This window comes from Triturus cristatus, chromosome 6, assembly GCF_964204655.1.
Source record: "Triturus cristatus chromosome 6, aTriCri1.1, whole genome shotgun sequence".
NCBI lineage: Eukaryota > Metazoa > Chordata > Amphibia > Caudata > Salamandridae > Triturus > Triturus cristatus.
In genome coordinates, this window is record NC_140589.1 from 664,357,418 (window position 1) to 664,381,623 (window position 24,206).

A 24,206-nucleotide genomic window follows, 5' to 3' on the forward strand; every position below is an offset into this window, starting at 1 on the left:
CACCCCTATTCCCAACATGGGGGCTCCGGGGGTTAAAGTGGTAGATCTTTCCTTCTTTTACCCCAGGCAAATCGTTGATTTTACCGGTGGAAGCTTAAGTCCCCCGGTCCTTGGCCTGAATTGGGATGAGACTTCAGGGGATACTAGGGAGAAACATTTGTGGCCAGCAGGACCTATTTGACTGGAAGTTGGGCATAGAGCAGATTCAGCGGATCTATTATCATTCAGTAAAAGTAATCCTACAAGTGGGATAGATTACCCTTTACTCACCTTGTATGACCCTCGCTCCCCTCATGTTTCCCCGAGGAGCTCTACAGGTGGGGGCACTCTGGCGCCCTGCGACACTCCAGCTGTGGCGGACCCTGTCTTTAAGGTTTTCAGCTGGAATGTCGCAGGGATCGCAGGAAAACTGGCTCTGCCTGACTTTATTGCTCCGGTCGATGAACACTCTCTGTGCCTCTTCCAAGAGACATGGAGTTGTGTGCCGGTCCACAGGGTGGGTTTTTCGTCTTATTTTTCCCCTGCGCAGGTTTCGTCTTCAGGGAGGGGGCGCCCAGCGGGTGGCCTCCTTATTTGGGTTGCGGCATCTCTAGATTGCAGAATTATGGAATTCCCCACAGGTTCTCCTGACATTCTAAACATTACCCTAATAGACCAAAGGGGGAGAGTTGTTTTAAATGTTTATAATGTCTATGCCCGGGGAACTGTGGGCGGGAGAAAGTCTCCTGTAATATCTCTCCTCGAGACTTTGTTAAGTAATACTCCATATAAGTCTCGTATATTGGTTGCTGGTGATATGAACTGTACGTTCGAGCCCTTGGGCTCGGACGTTTCCCTCGACCAAGAAGAGGAGGATACCAGGTGGGGGATTCCGACTCTGGAAATCCCACCGATTAGAAGGTGGTCAGAAGTGGCGCTTCAGTTATATTCTCTGAGCCTTGAATTCAATCTAAGGGCTGCTAATGGGAGGACACCCTCGGATAGGTTGGGCGCCCACACGTACAATAGGCCAGGACATACCTCTAGGTTAGATTATTTTTTAGTAGACATATGTCTGTGGCCCCATGTAAAGGACATGCAGGTGGTCCCCTCGTCTGAAAGTGACCACAACCTGCTTTCTTTAAGTATGGCCCAGTGGTGGCGACATTCAAGCAAGGATACTATAAACCGGGTAGCAGCACCACCGGAGGTCTCGGAAGTCTCCCCTTGTGGTAGGCGAATCAAATGGGCCAAATTGGTTTTATCAGAGGGGAAGCTAGAAGAAATACAATTTCACCTAAACCACACGGTACTAAACCTTGGAATATCCACGGAAGGTGTGGGTAGAGTGAGTGGGCTCTTTGTCTCCCTGACAGAAGCCTTAACTAATGTCTTTACTTTACACCATAACAAATTGGGTAACAAACACTCTAAAAAACCCGTCGATGGCGGGTATACCCAATCATGTAGGGTTTATAAGGTTAAGCTAGTTGAGGCGATTAAAACTAAGTCCCGTCCTGTGATACAGGAAGCAAGGAAGGCCTACAACAAGTCCCTTAAACTAGCCAGGAGGGAGTGGGAAGACAAATACTGGGATGACCTGCTCCAGGCCAGTAAAACTAGGGACTCAAGGGCATTTTGGCATCTTATAAGTGCACGGAAAAACCCCGATGCACTTGTGAGACCCTGTAACATCCCGCCTCAAAGCTGGGTAAAGCATTTCGGGTCCCTATACCTCCCTCCAGATGGGGATTGTAATGTGGGGTTGGACCTCACTAGAATAACTGAACCTCATGCCTATGATCTCTTTACTCCGCTAGAGATTGAGGGGGTTATAGGGTGGGTAGCCCCACGTAAGGCTGCGGGCCCGATGGCCTCCCGGGGGACCTTATGAGGGCATATCCAGCGGAATGGGCACGGGTCATATCAGCACTACTTAATGATATCATGATGGGAGGGGCAGTACCAGAATCCTGGAAAGGGCGGTGGTGGTCCCGATATATAAAAAAGGGTGCAGGGAAACACCGGGGAACTACCGACCCATAAGCCTGATCGACTCCACCCAAAAGATAGCTGGTAAAGCTATCCTTGGAAGGATTCTCCATTGGGTGGAGGAGAACAAAATTCTCTCAGACTTTCAGGCAGGCTTTCGGGTTGGAATGGGGACAATAGAGCAGGTGTTTAGGTTGGTATTATTGGGGTGGAAGGTGGTGGAACTGGGCAAGGGCAGTCTCTAGTTGGCCTTTATAGACCTGAAGACTGCCTTTGACCTAGTCCCCCGGGAAGACCTTTGGAGGGTACTCTATGAGCTGGGTTTACCCCCTTACATCTTGTCACTTCTCATCAGCCTTCACGCCCATACCTTTGCTCAGGTCCGTTGGGGTAAAAACGGTGAACTTACTGAGAAGATTCCAGTCTCTAGGGGCGTAAGGCAGGGCTGTGTCTTGGCACCCACCCTATTTTCACTTTATGTGAATGGGGTGGTAAAACATCTTCAACAAGAGCCAGCCGACGCCCCCTGTCTCGGAGGAGTCCGTATCCCCACCCTGCTTTTTGCGGACGACACGCTCCGGATTTCGAAGACCCCTCAAGGCCTCCAGAAATTATTAACGCGATTTCAGGAGTTTTGTGGTGCAAGAGGATTAACAATAAACGTGGATAAAACAAAATATCTAGTCCTAAATCCTCCTAAGAAACTGGGCCGCCCACCGACACTAAACTCGATCCCCCTAGAGAAAGTAGCCGAATTCGATTACCTCGGTATTCGGATTACGGATAGGATGTCTTGGGCTAGTCATACTGATAAAATGGTTCTCAGCCACAAGAGAGTGGGAGGTGCTCTAATGAGGGAGTTCAGGGCCTCTCAAAGGAGATCACTCACCCCAGTAGTTGATATCTACAAGGCTAAAGTAGTGTCTTCAGCCTTGTATGGGGCAGAATTGTGGGGCCACTGTTGTTTGAACGCCCTAGAGTCAGCGGAGAGCAATTTATTGAAATCCCTTATCTCCGTGCCCCTGAGTACTCCATCCGTACCTGTCCGGTTGGATATGGGCTGTAAAAATATTAAAGACCAGGCCCAGCTTCGCCCCCTTTTGTTATGGACACGAATCTGGAGGGGTGAAGAACTAAAATCTTACGCTGATGCCCTGGGGGAAATAATGAGCTTGGGGGGTTGGGCTAAGATAAAGTGGCTAAGAGATACTAAAAAGCTTTTGGAGAATATAGGTCTTGGAGGCTGTTGGTCATCATGTTCAGCCCCTCCAAAAGAAGTTGTCAAGGCGCTTTATTGGAACTGGTGTGCGGAGCGTTTAATCACAAACTCTAATCACTGCAAGTCGACTGTCGCCTTTCTGCAAATCAAGGACACTGTGGCTTTTGAACCCTACCTGGACTTGATAACTCTCCCTTTTGATCGAGCCCTTTACTACAAATTTAGAGTTGGATGCCTCCCCCTAGGCGCATTGGTATCAAGTTGGTCACCTTTGGCCCGTATTTCTCCCAACTGTGCGTGTTGCCGAAGCAAGGCCGAGACCATTGTACATGTCTTGTTTGTTTGCCCGGATTATGCAAGGCCTAGGAGTGTTTGGTTGAATCCCCTTTGTCGCAATATGGGCACACGCAGCTACCTTGAAGCCCTTCGTATCCTAACTACGGACACTTCCCCCCCTTTAGTGTGTGGAATTGCAAAATTTTTAAAGTGGTCTTGGCTTATTCGTTGTAAGAGACTGTCAGTAGCTGTTTAATTCTCTTTTTAGTTAATTTATCTACGGGCAATATATGTCCTTTTGATCTTTTTACGAATTTCCTACTGGCTTCTTGTAGCTTGTGTTGTTATGTATCTATTGTAATCAATTGTATTTTTGATGTGCTTACAAGATATCTGGCATATCGAATAAAAGCTTATGACTGACTGACTGACTGATATGTATCCCCTCCTACTGTTTTGTTCTGTTCTTGACATTACCTTTGTGGTGCATAAGACTGGTCATTTCACTGGTGTATAATTTTGGGTCTGTTACTGACATTATGACAGCCTAAGGTTGGTACTTTGGAATAAACTTGGGATGAGACTAGACACTTGTTTGTCTGTGTAGGTATGAAATGTTTGTGATACCCATATGCACATAGTAGACAATCCACATGTTGATGTTTACATACGTTGATCATAGAATTGGTTTTTTGCATGGGAATTACATGATACCTTGCTAGATGCCAATAGTCTAATCATGGCTAATCATGGTGTCCCTACCAACATGTGTGTCCCCATGATACACCCTTGCCATTTGAGCAAGTAAACAATCTGGCATGACTGGTCTGCCATCAGTGTATACACATACATCATCTTCTGCCCTTCTTTCACAACATGACTTTATCCAGATTTCCTTTTCTTTTGCCTCAACTTCATCCTGCAACTGTCTAATCTCGTCCCATGTTTCTAGACCTGAGAAAAACATAAGTTTGCAGCTGATTTCATTTGGTTCAATCTTTCTGTTAAATGCCATGTCATTTCTTGCACAATATTGAGCAATTTGGCCTGCCACCACATAGTCATTTCCTGACTGGTGAGCAGCACACTTGACCACTGTTATTTCTTTTGGCAATTATATTGCTTTCAACAACTCATTTACATTTTTACCATTTCTTATAGGAGATCCTGAAGAAGTCAGAAATCCCCTTTGTATAAGGAGCTGGCCAAAATCATGCACAACCCCAAAACCATATTGACTGTTCGTGAATATGGTTATCCTCCAATTTTTCCCAATTTTGCATGCCTTTGTTAAGGCCACCAATTCGGCTACTTGTGCAGATTTGACTCCCGGTAAACAGGATGCTTCAACGACTTCTGATATTTTACATACAGCGTAAGCTGCATTGAGTCCTCCTCCCTCTGTTCTCATGCATGACCCATCTACACATAGTTTGAGATCTGGCTCTTTCAAGGGTACTTCCTTTATATCCGGACGGGGCTTAGTACACATTTCAGTCACATCCGGACAATCATGATCCACTTCACCTTTCGCTTCTTCACAACATGGGTCTGGCAATTATGTGGCAGGATTCATTGTTGTACATCTTATTACTGTTACATTTTCCGCTCCCAGAATCACACTTTCATACTTAGTCATCCGACTAGGGGTAAGGTGCTGCGTTCGAGTTCTTGTTGAAAGAATCTCAACAGAATGTGGGACGTAAACTTTAACTGGATGTCCCATCACAATAGATTCACTTTGCTCCAGACTCATACAAGTAGCAGCAACTGCTTTTAAGCAGCCAGATAAAGCTGAAGCCACAGGATCCAACGTAGCAGAGAAATATGCTACTGGACGTCGGCTTAATCCATGCCTTTGAGTCAAAACTGAAAGTGCACAACTTTCTCTCTGACAACAGAACAGTGCAAATTATTTTGTATAATCAGGCATGCCTAAAGCAGGGGCCTCACACAGACAATTTCGCAATTTCAGAAACGCTTCCATGCACTGATCATACCAGACAATTGGATCTTTTTCTCTTTTCCAAGTCACCTGAATCAATGGTTTTGCGAGCAGGGAAAATCCAATTATCCACTGCCTGCAGTACCCAACTACTCCGAGAAACATTCTCATCTCCTTCTGTGTCTGAGGTAGTTGTATTTGCTTGATTATTTTTATTCTCTCTGGGGTCACTTTTCTAACTCCTCTTTCTATTTGGTGGCCTAAATATTTAACTTCTTGCTGACAAAACTGCAATTTCTCTGGAGACACCTTATGTCCTCCTTCAGCTACATGGTTCAGTAATGCAATTGTATCAGTGACACAATCTTCTCGTGTTTTTGATGCCACCAGTAGGTCATCATTGTACTGAACCAGAACTGAATTTCTGGGCATGACCAATGTTTCTAGACACTTTTTCAGGATTTGATTAAAAATTGAGGGACTCTCTGTATACCCTTGAGGAACTCGGCACCATGCCAAGACACGGTTTTCGAACCTAAAGGCTAACAAATATTGGCTGTCTGGGTGCAAAGGAATAGAGAAGAAGGCTTGGCATAAATCAATTACTGTAAACCAGCCTGCATTCCAAGGTATCTGATAAAGGATCACTTCTGGATTTGGCACTACTGGGCAGCAAGGCATTACAATGTTGTTGATCTTTCTCAAATCTTGCACTATCCTGTATTTTGTGCTAGGCTTTTTAAGTCCCATTATTGGCGAAAAACAAGGACCACCCATTATTTCTTTAAAATGCCTTATTTAATCATCCGGTCAATTTCCGGAGCAACTCCTGCTTTCACTTCTGGACTCACTTTGTACTGTTGTGTGTTTGGATAAACTGCCCCTTCTTTCACTGTCACTTTCACTGGATCTACATTTGACATCAATCCAATATCTTTTCCTGTAGAATCTCACACTTCTGGATTCACTGTGGTTCTCAACGCTTCTGGCAATTCATTTTCCATTATCTATGAAAACATCTCATCTACTTCAGTACCTTGCTTAGCTAACATTATCTTGTATACAAAATCTTCATTAGGGGATTGGAAAGCGGCACCATCTGGTGTACAGTAGATCGTGCAGCACAATAGATCTCTTCCCAATAGATTTACTGGACTGGCATCGCAAACTACAAACCAGTGCATACCTTTAAAATTTCCAATATGTACCTCCATTGGTTTTGTGATTGGGGTTCTAATCTGTTGATTCAACACTCCTACAACTTGGATAGATTCTCCCGAGAGGGGTAGATTTGGGATGTCTGCTGTTCGCAAAGTAGACCGGGTAGCACCAGTGTCCAATAGAAAAGTAATATCACTACCTTCCACTTTCCCTTCAATAAATGGACCCGACTGATCTACCGGCAAGGATACGCCAAGCACGCACTCCTATTCCTCCCCTCTCAGGCACCGTCATTGCGCAAAGTCCATTTCGTCATCATTGTTCTGTTAAAAATATTGTGTAACCACAGAATTTTTCTTACCACTTTCTCCATGAAATCCGGCGTTCGCTCTGTATTTTTGAGTGTTCACAAAGTTTGGCATAGAAGCTGGTAGTACCTGATACTGTGGAGTAACTACCTGCTGCGGCTGATTCATAATCACTTCATTCTGCATCTGTGGATTTAAATTTTGGTTTGGCCCATTATTATTCTGAACATTCTTACTCTCGTTCTTCCATTGTCCAAGCTTTCTACACGCATGACAAGGAAACTTCTTCTTCGCTTCCTCTCTATTCATTCTTCCTCTTACTTTACCACTATTCGCCGCTTGATCATTCTGATTCTGCTCTTTCACCTGATTATCAGTCTGGGTATTTAATTTATTTTCCTGCTGTTCTGCCAATTTCACTAGTGCCCACATCATTTTCTCTTTTAGCTTTCTACGCCTTGCCTCAATGTCATCTCCACAGTACTTGGCTTACTTCAAAATGTCATCGATCGTTTTACTCTGCCAGCACAACATGTGCTGCTGAATCATCTGACTAATCTCTGGTTTCAGATCTTACACAAACCGATACACAAAATGTCCCATATCCTTATCACCAATGTTCTCAAAACCACTATACTGCTTAAACACTTGCAGTAACCGCTCATAATATGCATGTACAGACTCATTTGGCTCTTGAGTTGTTCTATCTATCTTTACCCAATCTGTTTCTTCAGGAGGGATTTTCCCTTTCAGGAAAGTAATCACTTGGTGATATCTCTTCATCGCCTCCTCTGAGGGTGCTCCTGTTTTCGAGTCTCTAGTATTCTCCTCACTTGGCCAATCAACTGTGATTTTACACTCTGTCCATAAGTCTGCAGGTACCACAATATCAAACAAACCATCCAGATCCTTCAACAGAACCTTCGAAACTTTCACAAATCTTTCAACCTGTTTGTACCATTGAACGGGTTACTCTCTCAACCTAGGGAAATCGTTTGTAAATGACAAAATACCCTGTCTGCTCCATGGAACATGAACATATCCACCACCAGGAACCTCTCTCATGGGAAACAATCTCTCTGCTTTTTCTGATTCTTTTAGTAAGAATGCAGATTATGCTTCCTTTGCTTGTGCTTCTTCTTTCTTTCTTGTCCACCTAATCCTCCACTTGTCAATGTCTCCCCAATTCTGCAAAATGTTCATTAATTCTTTTATCTGTAGTCTTTTACCAGACACATTCATATTCTCCAAATCCTTGTCAGTAAACTCCACTCGATATGGTGTCTGTAATAATTTTGATCTCCCTATATCTACTCCAATCTCTGAAGCAACTTCTGTCAATCTCTCATGAAACAATTTTGCATTTCTGGTTATACTCCTACATATAAACAATAACTCTTCCTCATTGTAAAGGTTCAACCTTTCTATTCCCACATTTCCAGCTATCATCTCTTCCAACTCCACTTTCAATCTGTAAATATCTAAGATCTTTGGTGTTGAGCTTTGTTTTTCTATTACCTGTGCCCATCTTTCCAGATCTTCTGGAGTGACCGCTGTTAAGCCTCTAGTTCCTAAAGGTACCATAGACCCTTTTTCTTTCGAATTTCCTGGTGAGTTTCAGTTAAAGGTTCCCTTATTGGAAGGTCCATTCATGAAATGACTGAATTGCACTTACTGGCCTGATCATCAGATATTACTCCCTCTTTTCTGGGATTATTGAAAGAAATTGTTACAGCTTGAGGTTTTGGGCAATTCATTTTATCTCCATATAATGAGATAACAGGACCTATAGTCACTGATACTGTCAAAGCTTCAGTATTCAAATTCAATTGACTTATTTTCTGTATTACTTCCTCCTTAGCTCTATTCAATGCTTCTCTTTCTTTATCTTGAAGCACCCTTTTTACTGAGGTATCATGTAAAATTTGCAGAATTAAGGGTGTTCCCATTACCGGTGCACTTGGGGTGACTCGACTGGGACCTTCTTGGTACGGTGGAGGATTTTTAGTTAAAATTTCCTCCAATAATTCATCATCTGATTCACCATATCCTGTCACATTCATTTGTTTTATTTTCTCAGTACTCTTGCTTCCTGACTGTTCTTTAGTCATTAACACTGGATATACACCCTCTGTCACTACAGCACTTCTCCAATACTTTATTTGATCTCCACTTGACTCATACGGATGTCTAGGCAAAAATCATCTAAATCTCCGACCACTTCTGAATTTTTCATGATCAAATGCCTCAATATCCCATTCTTCCAGAGCTTCATACTGTATCATTCTAGGATTTGGTTCTAACATATTCATTCTACCTCTCAAATTCTGAAGTATCTTTAAATTAAAAGTACCATGATCTGGAAAAGCCAAAACACCATCACCTTTTGTATATTCCACCCAATTCTCCAACCATACACATGTGTGATATCCTTTTTCCATCATCATAAATGAAGCAGGTGTCTTAGGTGGTGGAACAGGAATTCCCTCTCTAGTCAACACAGGCTTGTCTTTTTTTAAGAAATATTTAATTTTCATCATTAACATCATTTTCTTTCGTCTTCTGAACATTTCAGATGGACGATATAAGAAAGAGTATTCCGTATATCTTCTAGTTCTATTACCTACGTCTCGTCCTATGTCAGAACGACTCACACCCGCAGTCAAATCAGAACTCAACATACAATTTTTTTCCCACCAATCCTAGTGTGGCTTCTATCGTACAACAAATTAGATTCAGGCTCGCACTCGTGATCTGACCAATGTCAGCGCGGCCTTTCTGATACGTCAGTATCTACTCCTTTTCCACTGACCCCTCCTTTACAATCTGCTTCTGTCTCATGCCCGCTGTTCCAACCAATCCCAGCGCGGCTCTCTTTTCAGTAGAACTCTGGCGACTAACCCTCTCTTCACAAGGTAATACAACAACTTATTTCCTAATACTTTTCATTAAATAAAATCCGTTAGTAACAACATAAAAACATTCACTACTCTGTCTGTTCCACTAAACAAAGGATAGATTTCAATTTCGCTCCTTTTCACTACGAATAAACCCCTGTTTACTCTTCATTCAAGCGCGGGAGAACCTGTTACTCCTTTGGTGTTACCCCTACTGGGAAATAAGACCAAAGTTTGACCAGTGAACCCTCTGCTATCACTCACACTCTACTTGTATACAAAATAGTCCCCAGTTTAACACTGCCAGCCCTATGTAGCTTCTCAGTATTATTCCAACAGATGAGTAACCTCACTGCAGTGTGGCTTCTGTCACCACCCGCTATTCATTTTCCCGGGATTCTGGACAACATAAAACAAGACGCTAACTCTTTTGTTAAACATAAATAAATAATCAATAATCAATATTTGTCACCAAACTAGTCAATAATAATCATAACTCTGCTACCAGAAAACTGATCCAGCGTTGTACCAACAACAGATACTCTACTACCATATACTCACCTGGGCCCATAAACATACTTTTGAGTAAACTGCTGGTGTCAGGTTTATAGATTTCATAACATTCAGGATTAGTTATTTGGTACCTCTGTTCATCTCTAAATAACCCTTCACTGATCAAGACGTTCTTTCCTCTGGTCGATGGACCATTAGTTGAACTAGTTTATGGTGAAAATTTACAAAATTCTAACTATTCATTATTTATGAAGTAAATACCCCCGCAGACTCACGAAAGTTTTAAATCTTTATCTAAATTTCAAGCGCACGTGAACCATCTCAAATACACAGTGCAATCACCATCATTCAGTGGAGAAAAATCAATTTAATCATCAACCACACATAACATGGACTTACTCAATGAACAATGTCTAAGGAAAGGAGAGCATAGAGAGAAAAGGGCATATAACTAAATTACGAGAGAAATATATTTACCAAGAATGGTGTGAAGACCAACCCCCTGGCCAAAGGGCTGGTGTGGGTTCCCCGGGATAGGTCAGGAGACAAAGGCTTCAGGACAGAAATCAGGACAGGATAGTGGACCTCTCTAGCCGTGCTGCACCCCTCTCTGACACTCTCTTCCTCCTCGAGATTCTTCCACAATCTTCTGCTTTCTCAGCTCCCTTCCCCAGCTCTGCACTTCTTCAGTTCTGCGTCAGCACCTCAGCAATCACGATAATCTTCGCTCCCCATTCGTTCAGCATTCAGCATTGTGCTCTGCAAAGTCTCTGCAAGTCTCTCACCTCTTTTCTTCTCTAACTAATTAAAGCTATCTAATTATAAGGTTTTTCTTTCATGTCCCACCCATTAAAGTTTCAATATCGTAAAAATACAAAATATGATTGGTCAGGCAAGGGGGGAAGCTCCATCACACCATGCTTACATGTCATTAGAATCAGTTCAACTATTGTTCGCAAAGCCATCCCCTTAATTTTTATTCACAAATTTAGTTCTCACACACCTTTCACATTAGTTTGAAACATTTTAATAATATCTAAATGTGAGTCCCCATCCTTGAACTCTTCACCCTCCTTTCTCAGGGTATAACGCTTGTGTCCTTGGCTTCCGTTCAACATCTAAGTCATCATTCCGGGTTAACTTTCAGTGGACATGCGCACTCTTCCCATTACTCAACTTCATTCAGTTATACATGAGAGGCCCAAATGTGCACTAGTGATAAAGTCAGAAAGACAAATATTAATTTCACAAATAAATGGTCGCACTGTATACCACCCACCTCTACTCTATTCCCCTTTATTTAACAATATTTTTCCCTCATTACCGTTAGTAGAATAGCTTGTTTTTGTTTCAGCTAAGCAGATGCCATGAGCGCGAGTCTTCAAGACTCCATTTTAGTGTCTACTGCTTATGCGCAAGAATTTCCCTCCAAGCAAAAGCTCGTCATCCTACGTAGATGTAGTTGACCCATATGCAGTAAAGATTTCCTGTTTAAAGTGGTTTTAGTACTTTGTTCATGTTATGCACGTTAGTAAACACATAAGCAAGCTTCACTAACCCACGTATTCATGTGGTGCGCATTAGTTTTACATGAAACATTTTAATAACAAGTGCAAGAAGAAATGCAGTAACAAATAAACAGACAGACTTTCAATTAGAATTTCCAGCACATTGGTTTAAAATCAAACCCTTTTATTGTACAAATGTAAAATTGCCACATAAGGTGTTTTGTTTTGCACAGCTTGACGCACATTTTAGTATTTAACATATCCAACAGGCACAATTTTAATATTACATGTTCTGATATATTCATACTTTGTAGACAATTCTAATCACATTTTCTTAGAAGACAGTCTCACATTACAATCTGAATTAAAATGGGGTATGGTCTGTGTTCATGTCACAGGTGCCTGTGCTGGATACTCCTTGCCATCTACAAACATTAGTGCATGGAAGTTATTTGAGTTGCCAGCACTTGTTTACCTGGGAAGTTGCGGCTGAAGTGGAAATGTGGCACACAATAGCCAGCGCATTAGTGTCACTTTATTGTTTTGTGATGCTGATTACCTTAACCCAGCAGGACACCATAGCAGTCACCCTGAGGGCTTTACCATTTGCCTTGGGAAACTAATGGCAATGCTCCTCTGGTGCATGATAACTGATGTACACGTACTTTCACTCTTTCTGTAGGAGGCACAAAGGGAGAGGCTGAGCAGGCATGCGTGGTGCTTACCTTTGAGGGAGCCAGCCTGTTATTCTTTTACGCCCATTTTGTAGAGTTGATACATTGAAAGGACCTAGGGCCAGATGTACGACTCTTGCATTTTGCCACTCGCAAATTGCGTCGCTTTGCGACTCACAATTTGTGACTCACAAAATGCAAAGTACAACAGCGACTCAGACACTGTTTGGGATTCCCAATGGGGTCATAAATTGCATGCCTCATCAATATTCATAAGGAAAGTGCAATCTGCGTCCCAATTGGGAATGACTAGCACTCACAGGGATGGTGGCCTGCTGGGGTCAGCAGACCACTATATCAGTGACTGCTTTTTCAATAAAGCAGTTTTTTTTTAAATGCAGCCCGTTTACCTTAAAGGAAAACGGGATGTATTTAAAAAAGAAAAATGAAACTTTGCAGTTTCATTTTTTAAGGGCAGGCAGTGGTGCCTGGGACCACTGCCTGCTCTTAAAAAATATTTTCACACCCATTCACAAAGGGGAAGGAGTCCCCGGGGGACCCCTTCCTGTTTGCGAATGGTTTACTACCTACTTGAAGTAGGTGTTAAACTACGAGTGTTTCGCGATCGCAAATGCGGTCGCAAAACAATGGTACATACCATTTGGGCTCACAATTAGGAAGGGACTCCCTTGGCACACCCCTTCCTAATAGCGAGTCGCAAACGCTATTTTGCGAGTCTGTGACTAGCAAAATAGCATTGGTACACACAACCACCATTTTTTGCGGTAGCAAAAGGGTTGAATACCCTCTTGGGACCTCAAAAAATGGTCATACATCTGGCCCCTACTTTTGAATCTTGCACTAAAGATTGAGTGTCTGAGAAAGATAATATTACGTGCACCCATAGTCAGTTATGTTCCACGAGCAATGACAGTGAGCAAACGAGACATTTCAATGTCTTCTCCTCAAAATACATCTTTCACCTATTCCTCAAGCCCCCCTAGGGCCTTATGGGATATCATTATTTTAAAAAGTATATAAAGTTATATATTATTTTCGAATGTCTAACAGTGTGAGCTGTTTGTGAACTTAATTGGAAAGCTTTCGGGCAGATGTACCAAGCCTGACCTCAAATTCAGAATGTGAGCTCCCCTGGGACCCTGAGTTCCGGCCCACCAGGAGCCAGTCTTCTCTCTGGGGACCTTGTTCCATACCTTTACCCACCTTCAGACATCCTACGGAGTATCAAAGAAGTGGGATTTGCCCCACGGACAAAACACGCAATCGAGCTGGATAAAGTTACATATACCAGAGACCCATCGAACGTTACTTAGCCTTAACCTCCAGAAAGCTTTTCTGGGTCCCCTGTACCTTGTTGGTGTAATCTGGGTAGGTGGAAATACTGTAGTGCCTAAAGTGAGCAGTATCTGCCTGCCTCCTGGGCTGGGGATACAATCTTTGTCTTTATAGTTCAGGATATGAGCTATGATAGTCCATGGCGGTGCACCCAGAATGGGAGGTGCCACCAATGCCCGATGCACCCTCTCAATTACAAAGAAGGGGGATAGCCCATTTGGCTTCAGTATGTCACAGATCCATTATTCCGGAAGGCTCTCAACGGCTCCCCCCTCAGCTCATTCTGAGAACCCAAGAAGATGGACATTATTTTGGCAGAACCTCCCCTCCGTGTACACAACTCAAGCCTCCAGGGCAGCATTATTAGAGGTAACCATAGCTACCTGCTTCAGCAACAAAGAGTTATGCTTGTGAGGGTTCCTCAGTAGATGGCCCAGGTTCCAGATCCTCCCTGTTGCCAGTCCGTCATCTTTGCTGCTGCAAGAAGGATGCCGGCTGGTGGTGTACTGCTCCTTGGTGTTACCCTGCGGAGGCGGGCTGCTTGTTCCTCTCCAGGGAGAGGGCCAAATGGTTCCGATGGCCCTACCGCACACACACGGAGACCACCAGTGTGGCTGCCACTAGAGATCCAAGGCTTCCCACCCACTCCTCACTACCTCCACACCAGCGTCCTTCTAGGGCCCAGCCATCCTCCAAGCCCCACAGGCCCTGGGCCTGTCCGCAAAGCAACACAGAACAAGGGTCCTCAAACCATCCCTCAGTGTGTGCCGTTGGTCACTGCAGCCATCATCCAGCCACTCCGCACCATCAGCCACCAGGTTTGGGATATAATGGGGATGAGCAGGCCAAGACTCGCAGCACGACACCCACTACTGTGGCGCCAATGAGGTATTAGTGAATAGTCCAATCATGGGCAAAAATACAGACAGTCCATGCACCCAGGAGTCTGTGCACACATGAAGTCCGGCCCTGGGCCCCCACAAAACCAGGGAGGAGGGACAGGCCCAGAATCACTCGGCCCCTCAGGCTCAGGTCGTCTGCTGGCCAGCAGCACCAGGCAAGAGTCCTGCTACACCAGCCAAAGAGGCCCTGTAGTCCCACAGTCCCCGCAGCCCAGTCGGGCCCATGAAACAGCAAAGGGGCTCCCGAGCTGGCCTCAGAGGCATGGCAACTCACCGGAGGTGAATCCTCAATGCAGCAGGTCCAGGCAGAAGGGGAGACACTTGCTGCTGCACTCCCGCAGTTCCATTGTGGGGCAGACACTCAGAGCTAAGCAAGATGCCTGGAGGCTGCGCAGGAAGCCCCAGCCCCACAGGCCCGAACACGCCTCAAAAGCCCAATCCAGCTGCAGTCGTGGCACCTAGGCCACCTCGGGCGACGATGGGGCAGGATCATGCCGCGGCAAGCTGTGCTGACTGTCCACTAGTGAACACCCACTCAAGGGTAGTCAGGGATGTCCCAGGGCTGCCCATGCAGTGTCAGCCCTGCAGGTCACAACGAGCCCCGAAGGCCCAGCCACGCTCCAATCCTTGTTTACCTTTCATCAATAGTTGATAATATAATGGACAATGGGGAGGGTAAGTGTATTAGAGTGTATGGCTGCAGCAATTCCCGCATATTTATGGATTTGCTGCATTTTCCACATAATTTACAGATTTCACTAAAAAGTTATTTATAGCTCAAATGGATAAAAATTATAGTACTAGAGGGTACGCCACATAATTTATTTTTTGCTGCATAATTTTGATATCCGTGCTGCATAATTCGGTTTTCCTTGTCTCATAATCCTGGTAGCACCAACATAACAAAATCCAGATTTTTAGTAGTAAAACTTTTTTTGGGGGGGTGGGGGGGCAGCATTACACAATAAAACACATAATAAAAACACTTCTTTGCACAATGTAATACAATTCAGACAAGTCACATAGTCCTTTAAAATAAAACAGATTTAACATTTTCGAAAACAGTAATAATCATCTACATAATTGAAGAAAAAAATAATTCATTTAGTCTAGCAATTAAAAGTCAAAGGTCAATTCCCAGGCACCTCCCACATAAACAAACACAATACCTGCCTAAACAGAACACTATACGGATGAATGTATCAGATGTGAGCCCTCTTAGGGTAGGCAAGTAATGCTGAAAGCCTAGGCTAACGCATAAAGGACATATCAATTTATTTATAGCAAAATGATATGCCGAGCAAAAGCATAACAAATGCTAAATATTTTTGATGCCATGATTACTACAGGACTCGCACAGGTTATTCTCAGCAGGGCCAGATTTCCACTCGGATGTGAAGCTCTTGATTCGCAGGATGCCAAATCAAAATTATTGTAATTATTCTAGGACCATGAACACACTGCATGGTTCCAAAATAACTGTTTTAAAAGACCTTTAGAGGCTGGGATTATTGAACGTTGGTCCGACACACATACTTTCCAATCCCAGGGCACCTAACCAAAATCTGACATGCCGGAGCCATGGCAAGGTAACCACATTGACAAGGCTTAGGTATTCTATTAATCCATCCCTATTTTGGGCAAGCTCTTCACTTGACCAAGGTCTGATCCAAAGCAAAGAGGTAAAAAATATAAAGGCAGCAAAAGAGTACCTTGAGGTGGGTTGAATAATGATCTAACAAAGCCCTTCTACTAAATGGATAGCACATTGCCATTTTTAGAACCCCAAATTAAAGCTCGATAAAGGGCAGCAGATTGTTCCTTGGATATGTAAACCTCTAATACTGGAGATATAGATTTTAAGAAGTGTTGCTTGATGTATTTTTAGAACTACAGCAAACCTATGGAGTAATAAGGCACCACCCTTCTCGATGAGGGGGCTCCAGGATAATCTGTTGTCGACCTGAACGCCCAAATAATCAAACCTGTCAACGGTTTCCAGATGGGTGTGCGCCAACATGATTTTGCCCCTAAAGGATCTATGTGGACTGGTAGCCATAAACATAGGGCCAGATTTACTAAGAAGTCATGCAACACAACGCAGCAAGACAACTTGCTTTGCTCCATGACAGGGAGAGAGCGGGAATGTGGCATATCGACTAAGATCTGTAGCATTCCTGCTCTCTCCCTGCTCTAGTGCACTGTGTGCTGCCCCGCTCGAAGGCAGGCATATTTGCACCATGGTGCAAGGGGGCCTTTGTTACAGGTAAGATTGTTTTTGTGCAGGAACAGAACAATCCTTAGAGGCATTTTCCTCTTTTGATGTGTGCTGCTAAATGTAGCATTAGTGGAAAGAGGAACTAACGAGGAGAAATTAAGATTGCTCCTCGCTACGCCTCACTTGGGAAAGAGTAACTTTTTGACGTAATCCCAGGTTTACTGACTCTAGTAAATCTGAGAATGTGTCAAAATCCAGGTGCCAGCCCTGTCAGGACTGCATAGTTTTGTGCTTCACAAATTAATTTCCACCTGGTTGTGGTGACTGGGTTTTGGGGATTATAGGGGTTTATTGTACATATGCACCCTCCTTCTCCAATGTACAATGACCCTATATAATCCCCAAAATGTATAATCACTAACTGGCAAAAAGACATGTTTTTTATGACATAAACCTCATCCAATAGCTTTGGAGTATGCTTACATCATTTATACTTGATTCTTTTTGCCTATGTATCTCGCTTTCCATTGGCCAGCCTGAAACTGATGTGTGAACCAATGTGGTTCTTGCTTTCCAGTATCACACAAATTATTTGAAGTCACAATAACTGAAAAATCCAATATTTTCTTTGGTTCTATTTTAATCCATAATGATTTAGTTTGCCAGGCATGGCGCGCCAACATTTTTTAGTTTTTGGTTCATAAACAATAAATACAATTTTGAAAATGAACTGCTGTTTTTCTGCTTTTAATTAGTTATTTATGGTATTTATTTCGCAGATAAAAATGTGACACGGAACGAGCAATTACTAGCTTAACATGCATCGTTTCAATTCCAGTATAGCATAAAATAGCAAATAATGATTTTCTTTTGCTAAATATAGAACCGTGGCATGTTTGATGTGTTGGAATGCGACCTCACCCTCCCAAAGAATACATTCTGCCGCTTATTACTGCATTTCTTTGAAAGGGGCTGTTTAAGAAAAAAAGACGAATATCAACTAACAGCAATCGGAGGAGTTCCACATCTTCGGACGGAATTCAACAAAGGACGCAAGTGTGTCAAAATCGGAATTAATGTTGAACGCGATGGTTGCGACAACTCCCTGAGGATACAGAGCTGTGTCAAACGGTGCCCTATTTAACACAACTTGAGGGAATTTACAGAGGGGATTAATGTAATTACCTATGCCTGTTAGAATAATTATTGGTATGTCAAAAGCGTACGTCAATCATTTCGCAGTGTTTGCAGACTGGCACATCTTTCCAGGTTTCCACTTTCAACAAAATGAAGCCGGTTAATATAAGGCGGAGGATGACACTGATGTATCAAATTATTTTCCCATCATTCATGTGGAAGGGCTTGGAGATCATTTTACAAATCACTCTCAACTGACCCCTTAGTAAAGCAGGTATAGGGTGAATATTTGATTTTCTGGTTCTCATTGTGGGTGGAATTGTATAAGATCTTTTGCCTGGCTGTAGATCGTTTTTGGCAAATTAAGGTGTACTGGTATTAGGAAGGTGGCACTCAGGCCCGTTAGTGCACGTGCCTATGCATCTAGTAGTTGTGGCCTGCAAATATTTGTGTTCTTTACAGCTCTCCTATGTCAACAACAAGCTTGACCAGGAAAATCTAAAATAGCCTACCAGACCGACCCACTGACAAAACCTTGGGCCTGAATTAGATCTTGACGGGACTAGCGTTGTCACTCTGCGGAGGGGTATCCAAGTACTCCGTCAAGGCAACGGGATCCCACCTGCCCTGTTTAGATGTCTGCAGGCTGAATCTCCGTCCACGTCGACAGAGTGTTAACCGTCGCGTACGTGGCTCACTGCTGCCGACTCGGAGGACTCCTCTGCTGGTGAATAGTACTCCATTGCCGTCAGAGCGGCGGGGTTGCGCCAAGCCTATTTAGATTTCACAGCTGTGCTGGCAGTGTTCTTGTGGCAGTTTGCTGACAGAGTGAACCCGTCACAGGACGTGGTCAACATTGGACTATTCCTGTGACTGTAGGATGGATGCTAGCATCACACACCTGGGGCCGTATTAAAGAAGTGCCTCAGGGGCACAACAGGCATTTGCCCCTGCTTTGAGCACCCCTGGAGCATTTAGATATAACAGAAGGGGCTGCAGATGCTTGTGGATCCCCTTCTGTAATACTGAAAGCAATGACACACATACAGCGCTTCCTCATGTGGGTGCTCCCTCATTTGCGTGACCCCATGCAAATAAGGGAATCCCTTTGCATCTGCATCCATGCGGTATTACAGATGCGAGCACAGAGGGAAAGAATGTTTCAGGAGGCGCCCTGAGAGTGCACCACCTAATGGTGGCGCACAGTCAGTGAGCCCCCTGATGGCAACCCTCTGGAGGGAGGACAGAGGGTCACATAGACCCTTGCAGGCGGGTGCAGTCACTCACTGCACCTGCCTGCAAGGGAATCTCTAATAACCTTCAAAAGTGCAGGTGGGTGCCGCCTGCACTGTGACAACATGGAGTGGCTTCAAAGCAGCCCTTCTGCTTTTCACATGAATGCGCTGCCCCCAGAGCAACACAAGTTCGCGGCTGCCCTAAGGGCAGCGCATTTACCCTAATATGCACATTTTTCTTGATTGCGCCAGGCACACCTTTTAAAAGGCGCACCTGGTGTGATGAAGGAAAATGCTCTGTGTGTATAATATGGCCCTTGATGTGATTTGGCTAATTGTTTTCACCTTCATACCACACTATAGAACACACTCCATTTCAGACAAAGATCCTTTCTCAGTTCACTGCACCACAACATTTACAAGCTGAACTTTTGTCAGTTAAATCAGGGGTCTTGTTTTATCTTCTCTGTTTCTTCTCCCTTTTTCCTTTCATTTATTTTCTTGTGGGTTATATCATTTATTTCAAATCTGTTAATTTAGATAATGGCAGGGAAGAAAAATCCCCGCTTTACAGAGGGAGAATTGTCAGGAATGGTGGATGAAAGTATTAGAGTGGAGCCACAATTGTTTGGAACCCAAGTACAAAATACAACCATATCTCAGAAAAGGCATAGAGTGCATTTCCTGGCATCCAAGCGTCACTTGGAGGCACAGAGGACTGGTGGTGGTTGTCTCAAATCCCCTCTTACAACTTTATCCCTGGGAGGAGAAGGTCTTATAGATCCCACATCCTGAAGGCTTGACAAGAACCCCTGGTGGAGTAGAGACTGTTGAATAGGTCACTAAACCTAAATGTCCTTATTACTTTTCATGTTGCTAATGTGGTTTGTACCTTTTGCAAACATAGAAACCAAAATATATTTATATCAATCTATTATTAGTTGTGTTTCTGTGTTGCAATGTATTAACTTTTAATGCCTTGTTTTGGTTGTGTGAAAACAAGATTGCTATGTTATCTTGATCATTCCCTCTTTTCTAAAACTTTTGCACATTAGTTAAAGTGTAATGTATTTATCAATCAATAGTCTATGCTAAGTGTAGAAATGTTGTAAAGTTTAAATATCTATGTTATCCTATCCTAGTTATGCTATAGAATTGATGTCACGTGTTTCACAAAGCAAAGTGTTTTAAATTCCTCAAAAAGCTGAAATACACAAACTTGTGACTGAAAATCGGATTTAATAAGAAGCATAATATCATCAGCGTATAGTTTTATCTTTGACATTAATGGAATCGGGGGCGAAATCTCTACACACTGCTGAATTGCGATTGCAAGGGGTTCGATAAAAAAAGCAAAAAGAATCGGTGATAAGGGGCAGCCCTGGTGCGTACCCCGATTAACTAACACTGATCCTACTGTTAGTGAATTAATAATAATATTTGCTTTGGCACCCGTGTAAAGATTACGAATAAAATTAATAATAATTAATGGAATATGAAAATATTGCAAAATAATAAAAAGTGTCTCCCAGACCACCAAATCAAAAGCTTTTTCCGCATCAAATAACATAATTAAAGCTGGGATCCTCAGTGTGTGAAAGTAATCCAGGGCTTCCGAAAGATAATGGGTATTAGTCATCAATTGTCTGTCAGCAATAAACCCATTTTGATCTTCATGAATCAGATCCGAGGCAATATGATTAAATCGAATAGCGAGTAATTTAGTAACAATCTTATAGTCCGAGTTTAAGAGGGTAATGGGACAATATGAATTAGGATCCCTAGCATCCTTCCCCTTCTTCAGAAAGCTAACCACAGTGCCCTCGCGAAACGAGTCTGGGATGGAGGCTCCAGTGAGTATGGAATTAAGAAGTTGTAAAAAAATATCAGAAAAAGCAGGAAAAAAAACTTTAAAAAATTCCGCGGGTAATCCGTCTGGGCCGGAAGCTTTCCCTGATGGAAGTTTTTTCACTACCGATTGTACCTCTTCTAAGGAGAATTCACTTACCATATTTAGTTGCTCGGATTCGGAGAGGGAAGGGATCACATCCTTCCTCAAAAAAGCATTTAGTTTTAGCTGATCTATTTCATACTGATGGCTATATCTTTTTTGATAGTGGGAGTGCATTATCTTACCTATCCCATCCGAGTCAGTTATATATTGATTAGTAACGGGACAAATTAAACCCCGAATTAGATTGGAGGCAACTTGTTCTTTAGCCTGCCAGGCCAGAAATCTACCCGTAAAATTACTTTCTTCGTAGACTTTCTGGTATTGACTACGAAAAAACGCCTCTCCTTGCTCAAATAGATATGTACTAAATTCACGTTTAGCTTCATTCAGTTGATCTTTAATATTTCTAGAGGGATTTTGTTGTCTTAGAGCACTAAGAACCTGTATACGATGTTCAAAGGAGTTTTTTATAGCCCTAGCAGCAATAGATGTGGCAGCATCTTTCCCAATAATAATTCCACGAATAAAAGCCTTTAGGGCATCCCAAATAATACTAAGAGGGGCTGTGCCAGTATTGCGAATTATGAATTCTCTAATTAAAACTTTGAATTCGGAGACCCATATTTCGTCGTTAAGATATGATTTATTAAAGACCCATCTTTTAGGAAACCTTCTAATATCCCCAAAAATAAATTCCCTAATAAGCATAGCATGGTCGGAAAATACATTATGCACCGTATTATAATAACCTAACCTGAGATTACGTGAGGCAAGAAAAAAATCAATGCGGGATGAAGACTTAAATCTACTCGACCAGCAAGTATATTCTTTTTTAGAGGGATTATCTAGACGCCAATGATCAGAGAGATCCAATAGTCTTTTATAATTGGAAATAGTCTGGAAAACTTTAGGTTTGAGTTGTTTTTTTGATTGGAACGATGAGTCCAGTTTGGGATCCATCAAGACATTAAAGTCACCAGCAAAGTGTTTTGACTTCAAAACTGTAAGGTATGTAAATTTGTATGCTGAACAAAGGTAGTGTTTTTGTAAAATGTACTTTGCAATATTTATATTATGACTAATGCAATATATTATTCTAGGTTGTGTAATACTCAGACTTTTAGCATGCTAGGCCTTGGAATGGTTGATTTCACGTTTCTCCTCTCTCCTCTGTTGTTTGGAATGTTTGGTATATTTAATGTATACTTTCTAATTATTTTCTTTTGTCATTTCAGGACGTCTTTTTACCTCTTTTTCGATTTACTTCTGTCTGTCATTGAAACTGTTTCTGTATTCGATTATAATACCTCTGAAACGTATGATACTTATGTTAAATATCTTTTTTCTTTTAGGTTGCTACTTTTTTATCTTCAAACAAATTTGATGGATAATCCAGGCGCTTAATCATTTATTGTTTCATTTATGATAGGTCCAACACTGAGACTATGTGGGCAAACACCTGCCTCAGAGGAGACCTCACCACACACCTGGAAGAAGTCTTCAGTGAGGCTCCTCTCCTGCAAGTCTGGATGATGAGGAGCTGGCTGGCCCATCTGGACTGCTCCAGTGAGTCTCACTCAGCCCACATCTGTACCTTCCACCCCAGCTATACCACATCCCAGGCCATGGATAACTTCACTTCCAATGTCCAAAGCAACATCACCCCAATCATGTTCCCCCCAGTCCTGGCTGCTGGTCATCCGACTCCACCATCTCACGTTGAGCCAGGAACCAGTGTGATTGGGCATTTATTAAATGCAAAACTAATGAAGTCAAACACTGGTGTTATATTACTTTTCTCAATTGTTTTATTTTTTTCCTTCCATCATACATTTCTAAATGTAAACGAAAAAATAGAGTGTGCATTCATATAAATAATTTCCATGTAGCTAATGTTTCTCACCTCTGTCAGAAATGTAAAAAGAAAATAGAAACTACAAATCAGCAACTAGTATGTTATGAAAATGTAATTGATATTTGTTTGTCATAGTTTACCAAAATCATTACCACACAAGTATTACCCAAATACTCAGAGTCACTTTTACATTTACAGTTCCATACCTTGCCACCACGGAATGACAGGACATAATAAAAGAAATCAGATTCAGTAGGAAAACATTGATTGATTAATGTCATCAGCTGGAGCCAGATCTTCTGGCTCACAATAGGAATCCACATCAATGACGCCAATACTCATAATCATGGCCTTACTGCATTTTGAGTCCACAGGATCATTCCCATACACTGTTGCAGTATCTGGTGCAATGTCACAACCAACTTTCAGAAGTGTGCTACAAGAACTACTTTCTACTATGATGAGACAAATCAACAGCTTCATAAGCTTACCACAAAAATAGTTTTTTACCAATGTAAAAGGAGATTAGTATGCTTTAGCTTGACTACTACATGTGGTTAGAGCAATGTAAGCAGCACATTTTGCCTTGGTAGGAACATTCAACAGAAAGCAATTCTAATTCAGTTTTCAAAACTTCCATTCAATCACTGTGCAAGTTGTCTTTCTAAAAGATGTGTTCACCAAATGTCTGTGTCTTTTTCATGGGACCAAGCCATGTTCCATGTGCCCTTCTCAACAGCAGGATGTTTTTTAGCACGTCACAACTTTGAAATGTCCAAATGAAGAAACCTAAAACAGGAAAAATAAATTTAAATATTTAAATTACATAACAACATAGACACATTACTAATGAACTATTTTGAGGACACACTGTCTAAGGACAATCAAAGATAAACAATGTAAATGAACACACGGTGTAGGACTTACACAAACTCTCTATGGGAGCTTGTGCTGCCGGTGGAAACCGTAGAGAAATGGGAGTTTGCGACTGCACCATGTGCGGTCACATTGTAATTTGGTGGCTGTATTCATGTGACATCTTGATCATCATGCTGCAGATAGCAGGGCCTGACAATG